The sequence below is a fragment of the Macaca thibetana genome, chromosome 5, assembly GCF_024542745.1.
Source record: "Macaca thibetana thibetana isolate TM-01 chromosome 5, ASM2454274v1, whole genome shotgun sequence".
Classification (NCBI taxonomy): Eukaryota; Metazoa; Chordata; class Mammalia; order Primates; family Cercopithecidae; genus Macaca; species Macaca thibetana.
Genome location: NC_065582.1, coordinates 137,716,714 through 137,740,784, shown reverse-complemented (window position 1 = coordinate 137,740,784; position 24,071 = coordinate 137,716,714). Strand labels below are relative to the sequence as shown.

General features: G+C 39.8%; 1 protein-coding gene across 12 annotated transcripts in view; it reads right to left on the bottom strand.

Moving 5' to 3' along the window:
- The window catches only part of FRYL (FRY like transcription coactivator), a 287,021-nt gene that overhangs the window by 221,442 nt on the left and 41,508 nt on the right, over nucleotides 1-24,071 (bottom strand). For 3 of the 12 annotated variants that reach the window (XM_050790057.1, XM_050790059.1, XM_050790056.1), the window contains 3 exons: nucleotides 11,041-11,166; nucleotides 10,691-10,807; nucleotides 7,415-7,594 (listed from right to left, as the gene is read on the bottom strand). The exons of 2 other annotated variants lie outside the window; for them this stretch is intronic. The gene's annotated coding sequence lies outside the window, so the exon portion shown is untranslated. Of the gene's footprint in view, nucleotides 1-7,414; nucleotides 7,595-10,690; nucleotides 10,808-11,040; nucleotides 23,077-24,071 lie in introns of those variants that run through there. 7 more of the 12 variants (XM_050790058.1, XM_050790060.1, XM_050790064.1 and 4 more) reach the window with 5 other exon arrangements.

The following is a 24,071-nucleotide window of genomic DNA, read 5'->3' as shown; positions in this document are numbered from 1 at the left end:
ATGCCTGTAATCCCAGCACTTTGGGAGGGTGAGGCAGGCGGATCACCTGAGGTCAGGAGTTTGAGACCAGCCTGGCCAACATGGTGAAACCCTGTCTCTACTAGAAATACAAAAATTAACCAAGCATGGTGGCGCATGTCTGTAATCCCAGCTACTCAGGAGGCTGAGGCAAGAGAATCGCTTGAACCCGAGAGGCGGAGGTTGCAGTGAGCCAAGATTGTACCATTGCACTCCAGCCTGGGTGACAGGGTGATGTCTCAAATATACATATATATATAATTTCTTTGCACTCCAAATAAATACACGAATATTTCTCAACATAAACTATGATAAATCTTAGAATTGACATGGCAAAAGAAAATTGAGTATATATTGAGTTAAAAAAATTAATCTTGGGATTTAAGAAGGATCAGGGAATAGTGGGGGTTGGTGGGGAAGAGAGGTACAGATGTCATGATGGAAGATTGGAGATGAGCTAAGAAAAGAGGCAGAAAAGTACCCATCTTGGCTGCCCAAAGAAAGTTGTCTCAGGAGAGCAGATCTTGAAACCTAAAGAAAATGATAAAAGCTTCAATAACAGGTGGGACCTCATTCTTCCACAATCATAGAACCACCATAAGTTTTTGAGAAAGGAAGTGATATGAACAGACTGTTGACTCTAAAAGTTGTCTTCTGAAGCAGACTGGATGGGGAACAGGGACTAAGACAGTATGGGATCAATTTTTTAAAATCTATCCCAGTAGTCAAGAGAGGGAATGAACAAACTCCTGAATTAGAACTGAAAGAATTTTATAACTGAACAAATAGGCATCATTACCTTTCACAATTACTACAACGGTCTGCTAACCAGCTCCTGACTGACTTCTACATGACCCCCTCCAATGGATTACCCCTGCCACAGTCAGAGTGATCTCTTTACAAAGCAATCGGATATCTCAGGCCCCTCCACCCCTTCTCCCTGCATGCCAGCTAAACTGGTCTTTTCATTTCCTACAAGTCCAACTTCGTTTCTGCCTCAGGATCCTTCTACACACTGTTTCCTATGTCAGGAAACTGCCACACTGACTTTTTTCCACCAAGCTAATCCTAAACGTCCTTCAAATCTTAGCTTAAGTGTCATTTTCTCAAAGAGGCAACTCACAACCTCTCCAATGTAATAATGTGTCCCCACTTTTACATTCTCTCTTGGAATTCTTAACCACATATTTAGACATGGTTTGTGTATTTGTGGAACACCTACTCCCCTCTTAGACTATTCCCTGAGAGCTAGGTTTATACTATTTGCCACCTAATTCCTAGCCCGTACTTGAAACCTGATAGGTACTCAACAAATACTTGTTGAATAAATAACGAATAAATAATAAATAAAGTCAAAAAGGTCACTTCAATTTTTCATCTGGGAAAATGGCAATACCACTACTTGATAAAGGGAACACAGGTTTGTGGATAAAGTCACATTCTATCTAAAGCATGTTGAACTTGAAGAAATAATGAAATAGGTCTCGCATGTACAAGTGCAGTCAAACAATCACTTATCCAGAAGAATAAACGTAACATTAATGAAAAAGAATGAGGAAAAAATGAAGCCAGTTGAAAGCAGAATACAGAATACCTCTGTTTAGCTGTTAGGAAAAAGAAAACAGAGACAAGTGATTGATATTTCTAATGTGTAAAGAGCTTATAAAATAAAAAATACCAACAAACAGAAAAGGGGGCTAAAAATATGGACAATTGGAAAAATAAAAAGAAATGCAAATGCCTCTTAGCCATATAAAAAGATATTCAATATCACCCATAAGGAGGGGGAAATTAATACTACAATGAAATTCCATTTGACAAAACCCTCAAAATTTGACAACATATTCTGCTGACAAGGTTATGTATGAAAAAATAGGCACTCTCATACATTACTGATGGGAACACAAAGAGGTACAATTTCTTATGAGGATAAATCTAGCAATACCCAAAAAACACAAGGCCGGGCATGGTAGCTCACGTCTGTAATCCCAACACATTGGGAGGCTGAGGCAGGCAGATCCCTGAGGCCAGGAGTTCCACACCAGACTGGCCAACATGGCAAAACCCTGTCTCTACTAAAAAATACAAAAAATAGGCCAGGTGCAGTGGCTCAGACCTTTAATTCTAGCACTTTGGGAGGCTCAGGTGGGCAGATCACCTGAGGTCAGGAGTTCCAGACCAGCCTGGCCAACATGGCAAAACCCACTCTCTACTAAAAGTACAAAAATTAGTAGTCTCTACTAAAAGTACAAAAAAAAAAAATTATCGTGGCAGGCACCTGTAATCCCAGCTACTCAGGAGGCTGAGGCAGAGGAATCGCTTGAACCCGGGAGGTGGAGCTTGCAGTGAGCCAAGATTGAGCCACTACACTCCAGCCTGGGCAACAAGAGCAAGACTCCGTCTCCAAAAAAAAACAAAAAAATTAGCCAGGCATGGTAGTGCACACCTGTCATCCCAGCTACTCGGGTGGCTGAGGAACAAGAATTGCTTGAACCTGGGAGGTGGAAATTGCAGTGAGCTGAGATCATGCCACCGCACTCCAGCCTGGGTGACAGTGAGATTGTCTTAAAACAAACAAACAAACACTGCATACTCATTTACCCTTTGGCCCGGCAATTCCACTTCTAAGAACTTGTCCCAAACATACAATGGCAAGATATAAAAAGATTTGTATATCCGCAAGGTTATGCATTGATATTATACCATTTATATTAGCAAAAGATTATAAGCAATCCAAGTCCCCATCAATTGGGAACTGGTTAAATAAACTATGGCACATTCACCCAATGGGTTATTATATAGCTATAAAAAGATAAGGAGTGATCCCCAGAATATATCAAGTAAAAAAAAAAGTATATAGTATCCTATCATTTATATAAGGAGAAATATGAATATGTAGCTTGCTTATATTTTTCTCAAAAAAAAAAAGTTTCTAGAATATGATTACTTACATGGAGGAGAAAACAGAATTTGACTTTGGAACCATAAAACTATTATACATGATTATAAAACAAAATTACATTTTAGAACAGTTATTAATATGAAAGATAATGAACTTAATTGTATATCCAGTTGGTGGCATAACTATACAGAGAACAATTATTAAGACTAACTTAAACAGTATGGTAGCTCTGAGAGCAGCCCCTATGATCATACTTTCTGGTATTCATACCTGTAAGTATTCACTATTCACGCCCCCCCCCTTTTTTTTTTTTTTTTTGACACAGTGTCACTCTGTCGCCCAGGCTGGAAAGCGGTGGTGTGATCTCAGCTCCCTGCAACCTCTACCTCCTGGGTTCAAGCGATTCTCCTGCTCAGCTTCCTGAGTAGCTGGAACTACAGGCACCCGCCATCACTCCTGGCTAATTTTTGTATTTTTAGTAGAGACAGGGTTTCACCATGTTCGACAGGCTGTTCTCAAACTCCTGACCTCAGGGGACCTGCCTCAATCTCCCAAACTGCTGGAATTACAGGCATGAGCCACTGCGCCTGGCCTCACCTCCCTTTTAGTGTAGACTGAATTGAAAGGCTTGATTCTAGGAATAGAATTCAACTGAATACCTTGTTCCTAGCATCATTATTCACAACAGCCAAAATGTGGAAAGAACTCAACTATCAGTGGATGGATGGATAAACAAAATGTGGCATGTAAATACAATGGAATACTATCAGTCTTAAAAAAGAATGACGGTGGCTCATGCCTGTAATCCCAGCACTTTGGGAGGCCGAGGCAGGTGGATCACGAGGTCAGGAGATCGAGACCATCCTGGCGAACACGGTGAAACCCTGTATCTACTGAAAATACAAAAAAATTAGCCAGGCGTGGTGGCGGGCGCCTGTAGTCCCAGCTTCTAGGGAGGCTGAGGCAGGAGAATGGCGTTAACCCGGGAGGTGGCAGAGCTTGCAGTGAGCGGAGATCGCGTCACTGCACTCCAGCCTGGGCAACAGAGCGAGACTACGTCTCAAAAAAAAAAAAAAAGAATGAAATTCTGACACATACTATAACATGAATGACCTTGAAGACATTATCCTGGGTGAAAAAAGCCAGTCACAAAAGGATAAATACTGTAACTGCATGATTCCACTTATGAGATACCTAGAGGGGTCAAACTCTTGGGAAAGTAGAATGGTGGCTGTCAGGGGCTGGGCAAAGACGACGATGGGGAGTTATTTAATGGGTATAGAGTTTCATTTTGTGAAGATGAGAAAGTTCTGGAGATAAATGATAGTGATAATTGCACAACAATGTAAATGTATGTAATGCCACTGAATTGTACACTTAAAATAGTTAAAATGTTCAGTTTACATTATGCACACTTTAGCACAATTTTTTTTAAAAGGATGCAGCAAGTGTGATGGGCTCTCACTCTAACAATAAGTTACAGAAAGAGCATGGTTTCCATCTGGATGCCCTCTCTCCCTTGCTCTGAACTAACAACCAGCTGCCCATGTTGTTAGCTGCCCTATGGAAGCGTCAAGGAATTGGCCTCTGGCCAACAGCCAGAAAGGACCTGAGACCTGTCAATAATCACATGAGTGAGCTTGAAAGCACCCCAGAAGGCTGCTCCTTTGTGCCTCTTTCACTTGAGTCACGGGATGAATGCAGCCCCAGAAGATACTTGGATTGCTGCTTTACAAAGGACTCTGAGCCAAAAGCACCCAGTTAAGCTGCACCCCAAAGAAACTGACTCACAGCAACTGTGAGATAATAATGTTATTGTGTTAAGCCACTAAGTTTCAGGGTAGTTTGTTATACAGTAATAGATAATAATATATATAGTAATTTGACTAAACATTGCTCAGAGAATGTGCTGCTAAGTCCAAAACAATATTGCAAATTCTTTTTCATTTTTAAATTATTTTTATTCCCTTCATGATTTTTTATAATATGAACATACAGAAGTGCAAATTCTATTTCTATGTATATACTCAAGGAAAAAAAAAGTACGCAGATATGCCCAAAGATATGTACAAGAGTGTTCATAGCAACTTTATCATTATTTTTTTAAAGGGTCTTAAGGATACGTACTGAAATACTTACAAATAAGATACATGATGTCTAGAATTTGCTTTAAAATAACAGGAGTGGGAGAAAAGTTGGTGGGGTATAGATAAACAATGTGGGTATGACTTGATAATTACTGAATCTGTGTCTGAATACAAAGCGATTGGTTATACCAGTCCGTTTATTTCTGCATATGTTTCTCATTTTCCATAATAAAAATTGTAAATAAATAAGACAAAACATTTCTTTTACAGACACAAGAAAAAAAAATCCTGAAATAAAAAGAAGATCCTCTTTCCAAGACCTTAGAAAAGAAACTGTTCCGGGTAATAATGAGATCTGAGGCAAGAAGGGATTGAAGTGAGAAGTAAGAGAACTTTGAGGCTCCAGTCCTGGTAAACTAGTGCTGGCCTTAACTACCTGCCAAAGAATCACAACCTTCTCCCAAATTTGTTTCAAAAAGTATCTGTATTTCTATTTTTTTTTTTTTTTTTTTTTTTGAGATCGAGTCTCACTCTGTCACCCAGGCTGGAGTGCAGTGGTACAATTTCGGTTCACTGCAACTTCCACCTCCTAGGCTCAAGCAATTCTCCTGCCTTAGCCTCCCCAGTAGCTGGGACTACAGGCACGTGACACCACACCTGGCTAATTTTTTGCATTTTTAGTAGAGGGGGGGTTTCACCGTGTTAGCCAAGATGATCTCGATTTCCTGACCTCATGATCAGCCTGCCTCGGCCTCCCAAAGTGCTGGGATTACAGGCATGAGCCACCACGCCCAGCCTGTATTTCTTTTTAAGAGACAGGGTCTTGCTCTGTCACCTTGGCTGGAATGCAGTGACGCAATCATAGCTTACTGCAACCTCAACCTCTTGGGCTCAAGCAATCCTCCCACCTTAGCCTCCCAAGTATCTGGGACTAAAGGTGTATAACAATCACACTTGGTTGATTTTTAAATTTTCTGTAGAGATGGGGTCTTGCTATGTTGCCCAGGCTGGTCTCAAAACTCCTGGCCTCAGGTCATCATCCCACCTGGGCCCCCCAAAGCACTGGGAACACAGGCATGAGCCATCACACTTAGCTTCAAAAGGTATCTGTGTTTTTATAAAGGGTCCCAGAATTAGAATCACTGATCTAAGATGTAGTGACCCTGGAAAATTGCTAACGTGAAAGTAATGGATGCTAGACACGTTAAGGAAGCATAATGAGAGCCACTAATATGACATAGGAGTGGACAGAAAGAGATTGTCTGAGTGAAATGAAGGAAAGTCCTTGAGGTCAGTAGGAGGAAAGGATAAAAATGGGCAAAGAAAGAGAATGAAAGACACCAACTTCAAAACAGAAAGATTAACTGAAAAGTGTTCTGACAGTGGAGACCTTATTCTTGCCCCACAATTCAACAAAAATAGACCTAAAGTGTCTCTATCAGATAGGTTAGGGAAGAAAGCATAACCTCAAAAAAAAAAAAACAAAAATCTATAAATTTGTTCATTATAGTTCATAAAGTGTTGGGATTATGAAAGCACCAAAAATCCTTACAAATCATTTAGTCTAATTCACTCAATTCAGATGAGAAAACTGGGTCTACCAAGGCTAATTAACCGGCATTCAAGAAAACTAGGCAATTAATGATTAGAACTAGAGCTAAAATGTACCCCAATTTTCACTCTATCTACCTGCCTTTCATCTTTATCTAATACCACAGTTTCCATTTGGTAACTTACTTCTTTATTATGCTAAATGTCATTATATATTTTCATTCTTAAACAGTAGGCATTGGTTGACTGGCTCAAAATGAGTCTATTTCAATCATTTTCTTTTAAACGTCTTCCATTTCTGCTCAATTTTACTCTCCCCTCACCAACCAACCCTGTGTGTTCTGAGTAAATCTCAGAGTTGTCTAGAAAACTTGTTGGCTAACTGACATCTATGCTTCCAAAAAAAAGTCAGCATATGAAAAGGCACACATAGTGCTATGCTATAAAAAGAAGAGCTGGCATTGCACACCTCTCTTATCATCTCCATGAATGTATACATAATTTACAATTGCCAGGAAGTAGGAGGATATTCTTCAACAAATGGGCTCAAAATCCCTAAATAGGTAAGACAGTAACAAGATAAATTATCTCAGCCTTACAATAAGGGACTACAGAGTACAAATAAGGCACATAAAGTGCACAGGCATAAAGTTGTTCACATGTGTTTATATTCTTTATAAACATGCATGTTCTGTGCACAGAATGTAATATGTAAAAAATGTTTTCAGGTCTCAAAAAATCTGATGTTTTTGCTACTTTTATATTTGATTTAGAAAAAATACAAAAAGTGCAGGTATTAACTCATGTATAAAAAAGGACAGAAGGCCTAGAAAAGAGGAACTATACATGTCCTTACCACTTAGAAATGGTTGTTGAGGCACAGAGTTTGTAGAAAAGACACCAAGTTTGGAAAGGATCCATCTAGAAGCTTTTTCAATCTGGAGCTTGTACTTTACAGGCACTCAAGTGGGCACACTGGTGCAAAGCAGTAGTGAGTGAGTCACCGTGTGTGAAATAGAATATGGAATGTTCTAGGCTGGAAGATTGAAAAATAGGAAATATGGTTGGTTATTAGTAACAGCCATGCTTACAACATCTTAACATTTTAGCAGCTTCCATATATCACTAATCAAAAGTCTGCAAGTTCCTCAAAGGTTAAACATGACCCAGCAATTCCACACTCAGGTATATATCCCAGAGAAATGAAAACATACCCACACAAAAATACGCATACAAATGTTCATAGTAGCATTATTTGTAATGGTCAAAAGGCAGAAACAACCTAAATGTCATCAACTGATGAATAGATAAATAAAATGTGGTATATCCACAATGGAATATTACCCTGCCACAAAAAGGAATAAAGTACTGACACATGCTACGACGTGGATGAATCTTAAAAACATTATGCTAACTGAAAGAAGCCACTCACAAAAGGCCACATATTATATGATTCCATTTATATGAAATGTCCATAATAGACAAATCTAAGAAAGAGAAAACAGGTAAGTGGTTGCCTAGGGCCAGGAGACAAAAGATAGGTGTGACTATTGATGGGTAGAGGGTTTCTTTCAGAGGGTGATGAAAATGTTCTAAAAGTCTATTATAGTAATGGTTGCACAATTCTATGAATATAAAAAAGGCTCTAATTGTACACTTTATTTATTTGAAAACAGGTTTGACTCTGTCACCTAGGCTGGAGTGCAGTGGTGCAATTATAGCTCGCTGTAGCCTCAAACTCCTGTGTTCAACCAATCCTCCTGCCTCAGCCTCCAGAGTACCTAGAAGTACAGGAGCATGCCACCATGTCCGACTAATTTTTTAATTTTTTGTAGAGATAGGGTCTTGCTGTGTTGCCCAGACCAGTCTCTATTTCCTGGCCTCAAGTGTTCCTCCTCCCTCACCTTCCAAAGTACTGGGATTTCAGGCATGAGCTACCACGCATAGCCTTAAATTGCACACTTTAAATTGGTGACTTCAACAGCATGTGAATTATATCTCAATAAAGCTGCTACTTTTAAAAAACTACAGTCTATAACTTCCTAACTACTAACCAATATCTGACATATTATTCTATTTCACCTTATAACTCCATATAATGAGAAAAGCATTGAATTCAGTGATAAAACCAGATTATTGGCAATCCTAAAACCATAGTCAAGTAACAAGTTCTGAGCTTCAATTTCCTTGGAGGGGAAAGGGGAGTCCTCTTTGGTACACCACCTCATTTTTCTCCCAATAACACAGTAGTATCCTAGAGTAAATTGTGTTTATTCTAAAATCAGCTATGTCTGTTGTATTTACTATAATTACATAGTTTAGTTGCATATTACATCAAAAATGAGTGCAAAAATAAAATGTTTTGTTGCTAAACATTAGGTCGTGTAATTTAATTAAGGGAAGCCACTTTAAAAACATTTTAAAGAAAATGTCTTGGCTATGCATCACAAGACTGGTGAAATATAAGCATTCATACACTTATAAAATATTTAAGGTATGTATCTTTTTTTCTCATTTTAAACAATATTCTATTCAGCCAACCCAACTGCAGGTATATTATATAGCCAATATTGTTTAAGAGAGCTTCTACTCTATACGTTATTTGTATAAAAGACGAACGTAAGTACACTACTATTATTCCACGTCACACTCTAAAGTGTGAAAATTGACCCTATTAAATTTGAATTCTCTCTTACAGAGGTTGAAACTTGTCTACTCTTCAAGTCTCCAGGCCCACTACAGTCCCATACTCTCTACAGATATCTTCATCTGCTAAACTGAAAAAGGTTGCCCAACGTCAACCCTTCAAATTCAAGACTGCTAAAGTCCCTCCTTCTTGTGCTCATAGACTCTATGTGTGAAGGCATTTTTTTTTCAAGTATCTCTCAGAATCCTCCCTTTTCAAAGCTGATCCTACATCTGACCTACATATTCAGGTGACCATTATGCTCCCCCAACACACAAAAAAAGTGTTACTTACACTCATGCTCCATAGACTCCTCCCTTCCACTTCACTTCCACTTACATTTGTGCTTCTTCCTTCTCACCTCTCAACTTACTCCTCAACTACCAGCCATTTGCACTCTGACGCCAACTACTTCCTAATGACTGCAAAAGAATTCCAAGTGGTCACTCTAACCGATCTTTGGCCTCCCCTCTCTCACTACTCCAATGCACCTCAGATATTGCTTCCTAGCGCATAACTCTGATTACCCCAGGCTTGGTAATTCAATGGTGTATCCCAATGCCTACAGAAAATTGTTCAGGAATTCATTCACCTCATCAAGATTCTAATGGAAGAGACTAAATTGCCAGCCCATCTCCCGAATGTTATCCAGACTTCAGTCAGGCTGAACTCTTTGCTCTGTGCAAATATATCCCATGCCTTCCTACACACAGATCACACAGATCTAACGCATGCTTTATTCCATCTGGAATGCCCTCCCTTCGTTTCTATGTATTGAAATTCCTCTAAAATCATTTTTAAAGTAGAAAGTCACTCAGCACTCAGAGCCTCAGATTTCTCAACTAGAAAATGAGAATAACACCTTCAAGGCTGCTATATAAAGATGACAAACCATTATTAGTATCAAGTATTGTTAAGCATAAACTTAGAATAATTGCTGGTAGATAATACTCAACAAATGTTATTACTCTTGTTCACTAAAGACAATTAAGTGCCCAATAAATATACTATAAATTGACAAAACAAAACAATAGAAATATCTTTTCCAGCCACACTATGCTCTTTGCTCACCAATTAACCGTTTAAGGTTTGACACCTCTGGAAGTTAAGATGATAAAAATTCCTAACAACATTTTCATTTTTTGGAACTCTCACATAGATTTATGATGCAAAAACAACCACCCTCTATTTCATGATTTCATCAGGAACAACTTGATTCACTGATATCTACCAAAATGGGAAGAGTGGAGCAAGGTAATAATTTTATCACTTACTTTATTAAAAACTGCACTAAAGGCCGGGTGTGGTGGCTCACGCCTGTAATCCCACCCAGGAGGCCAAGGTGGGCAGATCACGAGGTCAGGAGATCGAGACCATCCTGGCCAACATGGTGAAACCCCATCCCTACTAAAAATACAAAAATTAGCTGGGTGTGGTGGTGTGTACCTGTAATCCCAGCTACTCAGGAGGCTGCGGCAGGAGAATTGCTTTAACCCAGGAGGCCGAGATTGGAGTGAGCCGAGATTGCGTCACTGCACTCCAGCCTGGTGACAAAGCGAGACTCTGTCTCAAAAAAAGAAAACAAGAAGCAGGAAAAAACATATAATTTACCATCTTAACCATTTTAAAATGTACATTAAGGCTGGGCACGGTGGCTCACGCCTGTAATCCCAGCACTTTGGGAGGCCAAGGCGGGGAGATCAGGAGGTCAGAAGTTCAAGACCAGCCCGACCAACATGACAAAACCCCATCTCTACTAAAAATACAAAAAATTAGACAGGTGTGGTGGCACGCACCTGTATTCCCAGCTACTCAGGGAGTAGCTGAGGCAGGAGAACTGCTTGAACCTGGGAGGTGGAGGTTGCAGTAAGCCGAGATCACGCCACTTCACTCCAGGCCTGGGCAACAGAGCAAGACTCCATCTCAAAAAATAAAATAAATAAATAAATTAAAATGAAAAAAGTGTACATTAAATACATGCACACTGTTGGGCAACCATAACCACCATCCATCTCCAGAACTCTTTTCATCTTACAAAAGTGCAACTCTATACCCATTACGGTCAACCCCATTCTCTCTGTCACAGTCTGATAGTCACCATTCTACTTTCTGTCTCTATCGGCCTAAGTAAAATCATACAATATTTGTTCTTTTGTAACTGGCTTATTTCACTAAGTGTGATGTCCTCAAGAGTCATCTATGTCGTTATTTACTGTTTCCGTAAGAACGCCAAAATCACACAGGGACATAGTTTAAACATACTCTAGCTAAGGTAGATTCATTCTATGGCACTACACCACAGATTTGGAAGGCTCAAATTACAGAAAGAAAGGGAAAGGGAAAATAGCATGTACTTGATAATTAGGTATGTTGCCAGTTACTCTGCTAGGTGCACTTCACACAGAACCTAATTAAGTCCAAACAACTCTAAGGAGGTAGAAGATTATCATTCCCAACTGACAAATGAGAAAAAGGTTCAGAAGAACACACAATAGCAAGCAGGCCTCCCATGTCACTATCCTATTTCCATTTTGTTTTCATTATAGAACTCATCACTAATATATGCTTGGTTTTATATACTTATTTAATTCCTTATTGCCTTTCTCCCTACCTAGAACGTAAGCACCTATGGCCACTGTATCCTCTAACCAGCTCAGAATCAGAGAGGTAGAGAGTGGAGGGGCAGGAATGGGGAAGTACAAAACAAGTAATGTCATAAGGGAAATGTGCCACACGTGCACACTATATGCAGATTTTTTTTTTTTTTTTAATGGTTGAGACTGGCTGGATATGGTGGCTTACACCTGTAATCCCAGTACTTTGGGAGGCCAAAGCAGGAGGATCACTTGAGCCCAAGAGTTTGAGACCAGCTTGGCAACACAGGAAGACCCCATCTCTATAAGAAATAAAATAAATTTAAAAAATAAAAGGTTGAGGTCATTATACTAGTGGAAGGGTCACATTTTTACAACAAAATTGTGTCTATGATATACACAGCTTAAAACTTGAACATCTTATCATCTCTAGCTGTTCTAAGATTCTTGCCTCCACGTGTACACTTGAGACGGAGTGTCACTCTGTCACCCAGGCTGGAGTGCTATGGCATGATCACAGCTCACTGCAACTCCTGCCTCCCTGGTTCAAGCAATTCTCTGTCTCAGCCTCTCGAGTAGCTGGGATTACAAGCACCTGCCACCACACCCAGCTAATTTATGTGTTTTAGTAGAGATGAGGTTTCACCATGTTGGCCAGGCTGGTCTTGAACTCCTGACCTCAGGTGATCCACCCACCTCAGCCTCCCAAAATGCTGGGATTACAGGTGTGAGCCACTACACCCAGCCCACATGTACGTTTCTTAGATGCTCAGAAATGGGGAGGCTTTTTTATGGCCAAAGATCCATTTTGATGGGTTTTTGTTCTGGTTTTTGGAGTGGGAAGTTGGGTAAAGGGTAGAAGATAAAATTCCTTGGTCTCCAGTGGGCCCAGATTCTATTATTATATCCTTGTCTTCTATGAATTTTTGTTGTTTTTCATCAAACTTTACCCAAGGAATTGTTCTCTGCCTTCTGGCTAAGATCAAGGGTAGTGCCCCTGAGGACTTTACTACTAAGTATGAATTAACAATGGGAAGCAGATACTAAGTTGTGATAGTCTACTTACACCATAAATATATGCTCACTAGAATAGTAATTATATTTACCAAAATACAGACTTCCTTCCTCTGCTTCAGAATAAAAGTGAATATTCCCACTACCATGCATTGCTACATTTTCTCTGTTAACATTTGTTAAAACGTTTTATTAAAACCCAAGAAATTAATGACTGAATACATATTACTTTCTCAAGTTATAGGAGTACTGTGTTCACAAAATAATGTTATCTTCACTGATGTAACAAAAAGTCAGTGGTTTCCTTTATGTGGTAAACAATGGGCCTTGGGAAGCACGTTCCCTGTTAAATGTCTTTTACATATTTTATACACAATTGGTTCAACTTCCTAATAATCACCATTTACCAGAAATGTGAAAGAAAAAAATCATCATGATACACAATACGACTAAGTAAGCCAAAAGGAGAAAAATAAAAGAAAATTATAATGGCTCACTGAGGACAGTGGAGTAGAAAATACTTCCAGCTTACATCAATTATCACTTAATATTACCTTTTTAAACTGAGAATATCAGTTTCAAGGCGATAAAAATCTCACATCTTTTCCCTCCTCCTAAGAGATCATGCCATCAGCAAACTCAAATATCCTCCTGGACATCTAAAGGACCTCAAACCTAACTGGTTTTTTTGTTTTGCTTTGTTTTTGGGACAGGATCTTGCTTTGTCACCCAGGCTGGAGTGTAGTGGTGTGATCACAGCTCACTGCAGCCTCGACCTCCTGGGCTCAAGCGATCCTCCCACCTTAGCCTCCTGAGTAGCTGCAACTAAAGGCATATGGCACCATGCCTGGCTAATTTTTGTATTTTCAGTAGAGTCAGAGTCTCACCATGTTGCCCAGGCTGGTCTCAAACACCTGGCCTCAAGCAATCCACCCAGCTCAGCCTCCCAGAGTGTGGGATTACAGTCATGAGCCACTGTTCCCAGCCTTAACTCTTAATATACCAAAATCTTTGTCTGCTTCCAGCCTTGCTCCTTACTAAACTCCTTACTAAATAATGCTATCCTTATTTTAGTTGCTAATGCCAAAAACCTAACAGTCACATGTACTTCCTTTCTTTCCTTCACACCCCCACATCTAAACCAACAAGTTCTGTCAACCCGATTTTCAAAATACCCCATATCCTAACTCAGACCACTTCCCTCCAAATCCACTGCTGCCACTCTAGACAGAACCACCATTATCTCTGCCCAAACAATTCAAGGAGACTCTTAGCTGATGATACTCCTGCATCTCCTCATTTCCCATTTCTCCACATAGTAACCAGAATGATCTTTAAAAAATATAAATAGCCAGGCATGGTAGCTCACACCTGTAATCGCAATACTTTGGGAGGCCAAGGCAGGAGGATTGTTTGAGCCCAGGAGTTTGAGACCAGCCCAGGCATAATAGCAAGATCCCAACTCTACAAATAATAATAATAATAATAACAACAAAAATTAGGTGGGCATGGTGGCACACACCTGTAATCCCAGCTACTTGGGAGGTTGAAACAGGAGGGTTGCTTGAGCCCAGGAGGTCAAGACTTTAGTGAGCCATGATCCTGCCACTGTAATCCAGCCTGGGAGACACAGCAAGACCCCATCTCAAAACATAAATTGAAATTAAAATTAAAATTTAAAAATAAATAGAATATAAATGTATTCATTCCACCAATGCTCAAAGTCTTCCACTAGTTTTACATAAAATACAGGGGTAAAAGTCCATGGTCAAATATCTCTGACTTTTCCTTTCCCCTATTCCAGCCACACTAGTTTATTTCCACATTGGGCCTGTGCAGTTGCTAACCCTCCTGCCTGGAAAGCTTTTCCCCTGGGCATGTCTGCTCCCTCGCTTCATTCAGATCATTGCAAATACTACCCCCCAAAGAGGACTTCCCACATACCCTATCTAAAATAATGGACACCATCACTCTCTAAGCAAACTTAATTTCTCATCATAGAGTTTATCATCCATTATTTGTTTACTGTTTGTCTACCTGACTAAAAAACAAGCTCCAGGAGTTGGAGGGGGGAGCTGTCTTGTGGATATTTATAATCCCCAACGTCATCTCAATAAACATTTGTTGATTAAACAAACGATGCCCATGATAACAAATGACATGCATCAAAGAAAAACACCAATATGCGTATTTTCAGTTTATTCAATAAAATGCATATTAACAACTTCATAAATTTCCATCATGCTGCCTTTAGAGGACCTTAGAGTAGTGTAGAATAATAGGGAAAGGGAGGGAAACTTGTTGCCTTCAGCACATAAATCCAATATATTTGAATATCTTATTTTACATCCACGTTGAGATGGAACCTAATGTCTCAAAAAAATAACAGATTTGAAACTGTTTTTATTCCTGTTAAATACTGGAATCAAACTTTATCCAAACAAGCTTAAAAGTAGAAGCAATATTCAGATGAAAACCTAAGAATACACATTTGACTTAGTTCCCTTTTTCATTATCCCTCAAGATGATTATATCAATATGAAAGAAAAAATTCAAGCATCATTAGAAATTAGAAAGGAGTCTCACCCCTCACCTGAAACGTTTGAATTTTCACAAAGGTATTTTGAGGTAAGAGAAAAGAGAATCAATCTGCCCTTACATCAGCCATATCTGCTGTGCTATACTCTAAGAACCTGCCTGCCAGTCTACTCCACAAAGGTGAGGCACAGAAGAAAATGGCCCACACTTAATCGCTCCCCTCCATCAAATTCTCTGCATTAAATACCGACTGCAATCTTCAACAGACTCCATCTAGCCTCCAAGAGAAAGAGAGAATACAATCTCGTGTCAAGCTGTGATACAGCCTGTGCTATTTATCAACACTAAATAAAGTGTACAGCCTTACCCCCTTATCCGGGTTTCACTTTTCAAGGTTTCAGTTAACCTCAGTCTGAAAACATTAAATGGAAAATTTCAGAAATAAACAATTCAAAAGTTTTAAATAGCACATCATTCTTAGTAGCACGATGAAATGTCACACTGTCCTGCTCCATCCTGCCCGCCCAGGACATGAATTATCCCTTTGTCCAGTGTGTCCACATCCACATTGTCTATGCTACCCACCCATTAGTCACTTAGAAGCAGTCTCAGTTATCAGATCCACTGTCACAGTATCACAGTGCTTGTGTTCAAGTAACCTTTATTTTACTTAACAACTGTCCCAAAGCACAAGAGTAGTGATGCTGGCATATTGTTATAATTGTTTTATTTTATTAATTATTGTTGTTAATCTCTTACTGCACCTAATTTAGGAATTAAACTTTATCAGAGGTATGTATGTATGGCAAAAAAAATGTAGTATATATAGGATCTGGCACTATCTGAGGTTTCAGGCTTCCACTGGGATCTTGGAACACATCCACTGAGGATAAGGGGAAACTACTATATAGGAAAAAAAAATCACCAATCTTACGACATGAATTGTCAAAGACAGAAGACTGGTGAAATTCTCAGAATTTCAGAGATAATGACCTTGAAATTCTTAACAAAGATGTGAAAGGCAAAACTACTTGCTTTTCTAAGATAGAAGTTCTTTTTGTGGCGGTAGGTGGTGAGGTGGTCAGGCTTACCAAAACAGCACCTGCAATCAGCATTAGAGATGATAAGACACTTTCAAGAAAACACAAAGCAAGTAATCAGAAAGATCAAGATACAGAGGCCATTAACAACACTATCCATTTTCCTCTCTCCTTCTGGGCTCAATGAAGAATTTTACTTTCTTTTTCCCTCTTGAAGTTAGACACAGTCATGTGACTTTTGTTGGGTAATGAAATGTGAGTAGAAGTGACCTATAAACTTCCACAGATGCGGCTGGGCGCGGTGGCTCATGCCTGTAATCCCAGCACTTTGGGAGGCAAAGGCGGGTGGATCACTTGAGGTCAGGAGTTTGAGACTACCTGGCCAACATGGTGAAACCCTGTCTCTACTAAAAATACAAAAATTAGCCAGGCATGGTGGCGTGTGCCTGTAATCCCAGCTACTAGGGAGGCTGAGGCATAAGAATCGCTTGAACCCAGGAGGCAGAGGTTGCAGTGAGCCGAGATCATGCCACTACACTCCAGTCTGGGTGACATAGCAAGAATCCATCTCCAAAAACAAACAAACAAACAAACAAAAAACTTCCACAGATGCATTTAATTGTTTGGCTGTGAACCTCTCTCTACTGCTGTCTCAGTAATCGATGACTCATTTTTTCATCTAGAAGTGCAATGTGTGCCTTTACAGGAAAGACAATTTTCCCTGAAAGGTACAAACTTGACATACGTGAGAAATAATAATCTTTGTGTTTTAAGCGACTGATAATTGGATGATTATTTTCTTATTGCAGCATAAGCTAACATACCTTGACTAATATGTTAGTTATTTGAAAATTCCAATAAAATTATCAAAATTCAGCAAATCAAGAAAATCTGACAGGGGCTAGTAGTTTGAGAGATGGACAGAAAAACATATAACTATGACATCAATAACGAGAAATGGATTATAACTACAGAAACAAAGGTTTCTTAGTGGAATGTGCCTTTGGAATCAGTAATCTCATCTCAATGTTTAAAAATGTTTAAATAGTAGGCTACCTCTGCAAGGATGCACTAAAACTTATTAATACCATTTGCCTCCAGCAAAGAATACTGTATAGTAACTAAAAAAAAAAATGGGAAGAAGAGACTTCTGGTTTCTGATCTGACCTGAAAGAAGCTTGGAAGTCATCACTCCAAAATAAGTAAAAACCTGAACAAATTGAAAAAAAAATCAACAACTCATCTTAGCTCCTTAAAAGAAAAGAGGTCACAAGGGAAACCACTGCCCCCAAAATTGGAGGGACATACAGAAGGATACAGAGAATCACAACTTACCAACCCATGAGCAGAAGGGTTGAGGGAACCAGTGCCAGCGAAGAAAAACCTGACCTGTAATTGACAAATAGTTGGAGGATCAATGTAAGAAAGTCTGAGAGTCAAAAACTCCAGGGAACCCAGTCAGAAGGGGCCTATCACACTTTTTCTTACTTTGACCTCCAGGAGCGAGACCTAAGTTCTCACAGTGAATATCAGAAAAATCTCCCCCTACTTCCAACAGAGAGAGAGGAAAAACAACCATTTTGAAATATACCAGAACATTCGGTTTTTAACAAGGCTTGCCCTCAGGAAAAACTATCTAGCCAGAGACTATCCTGCTGAGGTTTTAACTTCGGGGTAGGGAAATACCTAATCCCAGTCAGCTTTAGCCTTCCATGTGGAGGAAAAGAAATACCTAACTCTAGCCTGTTCTAGCCTTCCATGTGGAAGACAGGAAATACCCAACTCTAGTCTACTCTAACTATACTGTCCCACCTAAGGGAGTAAGCGTACTGAAAAGCATTTGTGAAGCTGATAATCCAGAGGCACAGCCTCACTAAAAGACTGAGATCTAACCATAGGACTATAGAAGACTTCCCCTTCCTCCACACCTTACCACCACATTATAAAACCCTACATTAAACAGTTCCTTTTACACAGTACATCATGTCCAGCTACAAAGAAAAAATTACAAGGCATACTAAAAGGCAAATAACATAGTTTGAAAAGACAGAGCAAACATCGGAACCTGACTCAAATATGGCAGGACATTGGAATTATCAGATCAAGAACTGAAAACAACTCTGGTTAATATGCTAAGCTAAGAGCTCTAATCAATAAAGCAGATGACAAAGCCAAAAATATATATATATCTGAGATTGAGGATATCTCAATAATAACCTCAAAAACTGGAAAGCAAAGAGTAAAAAGAGTGGGGAAAAAAAAGAGGACAAAACACAAAACTCAAGAATTGTGGGACAATTACAAAGAGTGTAATGTGTGAAAAGGGAGTACCAGAAGGAAAGGAAAGGAACAGAAGAAATACTTAAAATAATAATGACTGAGAATTTCCCCCAAATTAATGTCAGATATCAAACCAGACATCCAGGAAGCTAAGAGAACACCAAGCACAATAAATGCTGATAAAAACAAAAAAAGCCAACAAAATACCTACACTTAGATATGCCAAATCATATTCAACTACAGCAAATCTAAGATAAAGACAAAATCCTGAAAGAAGCCAGAAGATTAAAACACCATACCTATAGAAGAACAAAGATAAGATTTACATCCCCAGAATTTTTCCCCAGAAACCATGAAAGTAAGAAGAGGGGGTCGCTTCCAAGATGGCCGAATAGGAACAGCTCCGGTCTGCAGCTCCTAGCGAGATAAAAGCAGAAGACAGGTGATTTCTACATTTCCATCTGAGGTACCTGGTACATCTCATTGGGACTGGTTGGACAGTGGGTACAGCCCAGGGAGGCCGAGCCGAAGCAGGGCAGCTTGTCGCCTCAACTAGGAAGTGCAAGCGGTCAGGGGATTTCCCTTTCCTAGCCAAGAGAAGCCATGAGTGACTGTACCTGGAGGAGTACACTCTTGCCCAAATACTGCACTTTTCCCATGCAGACCAGGCGATTCCCTCCCGTGCCTGGCTCAGCAGATCCCATGTCCTTGGAGTCTTGATCGCTGCTAGCACAGCAGTCTGAGATCTACCTGGGACGCTGGAGCTTGGTGAAGGGAGGGGCATCTGCCACTGCTGACTCTTAAGTAAGCAGTTCTATGTTCACAGTGTAAACAAAGCAGCAGGGAAGCTCGAACTGGGTGGAGCCCACCACAGCTCAGCAAAGCCTACTGCCTCTCTAAATTCCACATCTGGGGACAGACCATATCTGAATAAAAGGCAGCAGACAGCTTCTCCAGACTTAAACATCCCTGTCTGACAGCTCTGAAGAGAGCAGTGGTTCTCCCAGCACGGTGTTCAAGCTCTGATAACGGACAGACTGCCTCCTCAAATGGGTCCCTGACCCCCGTGTAGCCTTACTAGAAGACACCTCTCAGTAGGGACCGACAGACACCTCATACAGGCGGGTGCCTCTCTGGGATGAAGCTTCTAGAGGAAGGATCAGGCAGCAATATTTGCTGTTCTGCAGCCTCCACTGGTGATACCCAGGCAAACAGGGTCTGGAGTGGACCTCCAGCAAACTCTAACAGACCTGCAGCTGAGAGGCCTATTAGAAGGAAAACTAATAAAAAGAAAAGAAGAGCATCAATATCAACAAAAAGGACATCCACACCAAAACCCCATCCGTAGGTCACCAACATCAAAGACCAAAGGTAGATAAAACCACAAAGATGGAGAGAAGCCACAGCAGAAAGGCTGAAAATTCCAAAAACCAGAATGCCTCTTCTCATCCAAAGGAACACAACTCCTCGCCACCAAGGGAACAAAACTGGACAGAGAATGAGTTTGATGAATTGACAGAGGTAGGCTTCAGAAGGTCAGTAATAACAAACTTCTCCGAGCATGTTCTAACCCATCGCAAGGAAGTTAAAAACTCTGAAAAAAGCTTAGACGAATGGCTAACTAGAAAAATCAGTGTAGAGAAGAGCTTAAATTACCTGATGGAGCTGAAAACCACAGTATGAGAACTTCATGAAGCATACACAATAACTTCAATAGCTGAGTCAATCAAGTAGAAGAAAGGGTATCAATGAATGAAGATCAAATTAATGAAATAAAGTGAGAAGACAAGATTAGAGGAAAAAAGAGTGAAAAGAAACAAACAAAACCTCCAAGAAAATATGTGACTATGTGAAAAGACCAAATCCACGTTTGATTGGTATACCTGAAAGTGATGGGGAGAATGGAACCAAGTTAGAAAACACTCTTCAGGATAATATCCAGGAGAACTTCTCCAACGTAGCAAGGCAGGCCAACATTCAAATTCAGGAAATAGAGAGAACACCACAAAGATACTCCTCTAAAAGATTAACCCAAGACACATAATTGTCAGATTTACCAAGGTTGAAACGAAGGAAAAAATGTTAAGGGCAGCCAGAGAGAAAGGTTGAGTTACCCACAAAGGGAAGCCCATCAGAATAACAGCAGATCTCTCTGCAGAAACCCTACAAGCCAGAAGAGAGTGGGGTTCAATCAACATCCTTAAAGAAAAGAATTTTCAACCCAGAATTTCATATCCAGCCAAACTAATCTTCGTAAGTGAAGGATAAATAAAATCCTTTAGAGACAAGCAAATGCTGAGAGATGCTGTCACCACCAGGCCTGCCTTAGAAGAGCTCCTGAAAGAATCACTAAACACTAAATACCAGACACTGCAAAAACATGCCAAATTGTAAAGACCAACGATGCTATGAAGAAACTGCATCAATTAATGGGCCAAATAACCAACTAGCATCATAATGACAGGATCAAATTCACACATAACAATATTAACCTTAAATGTAAATGGGCTAAATGCCCCAGTGAAAAGACTCAGACTGGCAAATTGGATAAAGAGTCAAGACCCATTGGTGTGCTGTATTCAGGAGACCCACATCTCTGATAAAACAAACTTTAAACCAACAAAGATCAAAAGAGACAAAGAAGGCCATTACATAATGGCAAAGGGATCAATTCAACAAGAAGAGCTAAGTATTCTAAATATATATGTACCTAATACAGCAGCACTCAGATTCAAAATGCAAGTTCTTAGAGACTTATCAAGAGACTTAAGACTCTCACACAATAATAACAGGAAATAAGAGAAGACACAAACAAATGGAAAAACATTCCATGCTCATGAATAGGAAGAATCAATATCATGAAAATGTCCTTATCTGCCCAAAGTAATTTATAGATTCAATGCTATCCCCATCAAGCTACCACAGACTTTCTTCACAGAATTGGAAAAGACTACTTTAAACTTCAGATGACACCAAAAAAGAGCCTGCAAAGCCAAGACAATCCTGCGCAAGAAGAGCAAAGCTGGAGGCATCACGCTACCTGACTTCAAACTTCACTACAAGGCTGGAGTAACCAAAACAGCATGGTTTTGGTACCAAAACAGATATATAGACCAATGGAACAGAACAGAGGCCTCAGAAGTAACACCACACATCTACCACCATCTGATCTTTGACAAACCTGACACACACAAGCAATGGGGAAAAGATTCCCTTTTTAATAAATAGTGTTGGGAAAACTGGCTAGCCATATGTAGAAAACTGAAACTGGGCCCCTTCCTTACACCTTATGCAAAAATCAACTCAAGATGGATCAAAGACTTAAACATAAGACCTAGGACCAAAAAAAATCCTACAAGGAAACCTGGGCAACACCACTCAGGACATAGGCATGGGCAAAAATTTCATGTCTAAAACTCCAAAAGCAATGGCAACAAATGCCAAAATTGACAAATGGGATCTAATCAAACTAAAGAGCTTTTGCACAGCCAAAGAAACTATCATCAGAGTAAACAGGCAACCTACAGAATGGGAAAACATTTTTGCAATCTATCCATCTGACAAAGAACTAATATCCAGAATCTACAAAGACCTTAAACAAATTTACAAGAAAAAAAGCAAACAACCCCATCAAAAAATAGGCAAAGGATATGAACAGACACTTCTCAAAAGATGACACTTATGCAGCCAACAGACATTTGAAAAAACACTCATCATCACAGGTCACTAGAGAAATGCAAATCAAAACCACAATGAGATACCATCTCATGCCACTTAGAATGGCAATTATTAAAAAGTCAGGAAACGAGAGATGCTGGAGAGGTTGTGGAAAAACAGGAACGCTTTTACACTGTTGGTGGGAGTATAAATTAGCTCAACCATTGTGGAAGACAGGGTGGCGATTCCTCAAGGATCTAGAATTAGAAATACCATTTGATCCAGCAATCCCATTACTGGGCATATACCCAAAGGATTATAAATCATTCTACAATAAAGACACATGTACACCTATGTTTACTCCAGCACTATTCACAAGAGCAAAGACTTGGAATCAACCCAAATGTCCATCAATGATAGACTGGATAAAGAAAATGTGGCACATGTACACCATGGAATACTATGCAGCCATAAAAAAGGATGAGTTCATGTCCTTTGCAGGCACATGGATGAAGCTGGAAACCATCATTCTCAGCAAACTATCAAAAGATCAGAAAATCAAACATCACATATTCTCACTCATAAGTAGGAGCTGAACAATGAGAACACATGGACACAGGGAGGGGAACATCACACACTGGAGCCTGTGGGGGGTTGGGGGCTAGGGGAGGGATAACATGAGGAAAAATACCTAAGGTAGGTGACAGGTTGATGTATCCAGCAAACCCCCATGGCACATGTGTACCTATGTAACAAAACTGCAAGTTCTGTACATGTAACCCAGAATAAGAATAAGAATAAGAATAAGAAGGAGGAAGAAGGAGGAAGGAGGAGGAAGGAGGAAGGAGGAGGAGGAAGGAGGAAGGAGGAGGAGCAGGAGGAGAAGGAGGAGGAGGAGGAGGAAAGAAGAAGAAGAAAGTAAGAAGACAGTGGAATGAAATATTTAAAGTAATGAGAAAAGGCTGGATGTGGTGGCTCACACCTGTAATCCCAGCACTTTGGGAGGCCGAGGCGGGCAGATCACTTGAGGTCAGGAGTTTCGAGACCATCTGGCCAACATGGTGAAAGCCCGTCTCTACTAAAAATACAAAAATTAGCTGGGCTTGGTGGTGGGCGCCTGTAATCCCAGCCACTCGGAAGGCTAAGGAAGAAGAATCGCTTGTAGTTGGGAGGTGGAGATTGCAGTGAGCCAAGATCATGCCACTGCACTCTAGCCTGTGTGACAGAGTGAGACTCCATCTCAAGAAAAATAAAAAATAAAAAAAATGAGGGGAAAAAAAACCCCACCAGCCTAGAATTCTGTATCCTGTGAAATTATCCTTCAAAAGTAAAAAAGAAATAAAAACTTCCTCATAGAAACAAAAATTGACAGAATGTGTTGCTGGTGGACCTCCTTTGAAAGAAATGTTAAAAGTAGTTCTTTAAAAATAAAAAATAAAAAAAGGAAAAGGAAAATTACATAGCTCAGAAACTCAGATCCTCAAGGAAAAACCCTGGAGAAGGAACAAGTGAAGGTAAATAAAAACTTTTCTTTTTCTTACTCGTAATTAACTTACCAGGAAACAGTTGTTCAAAATAGCAATAGCAACAATGTATTAAATTATATATGCATACATATGTGTGTACATATATACACATATATATGTACATGCTTATGTAGAAGTGACATGTATCAGCAATGATACAAAGGAGAGGAGGGAGGAA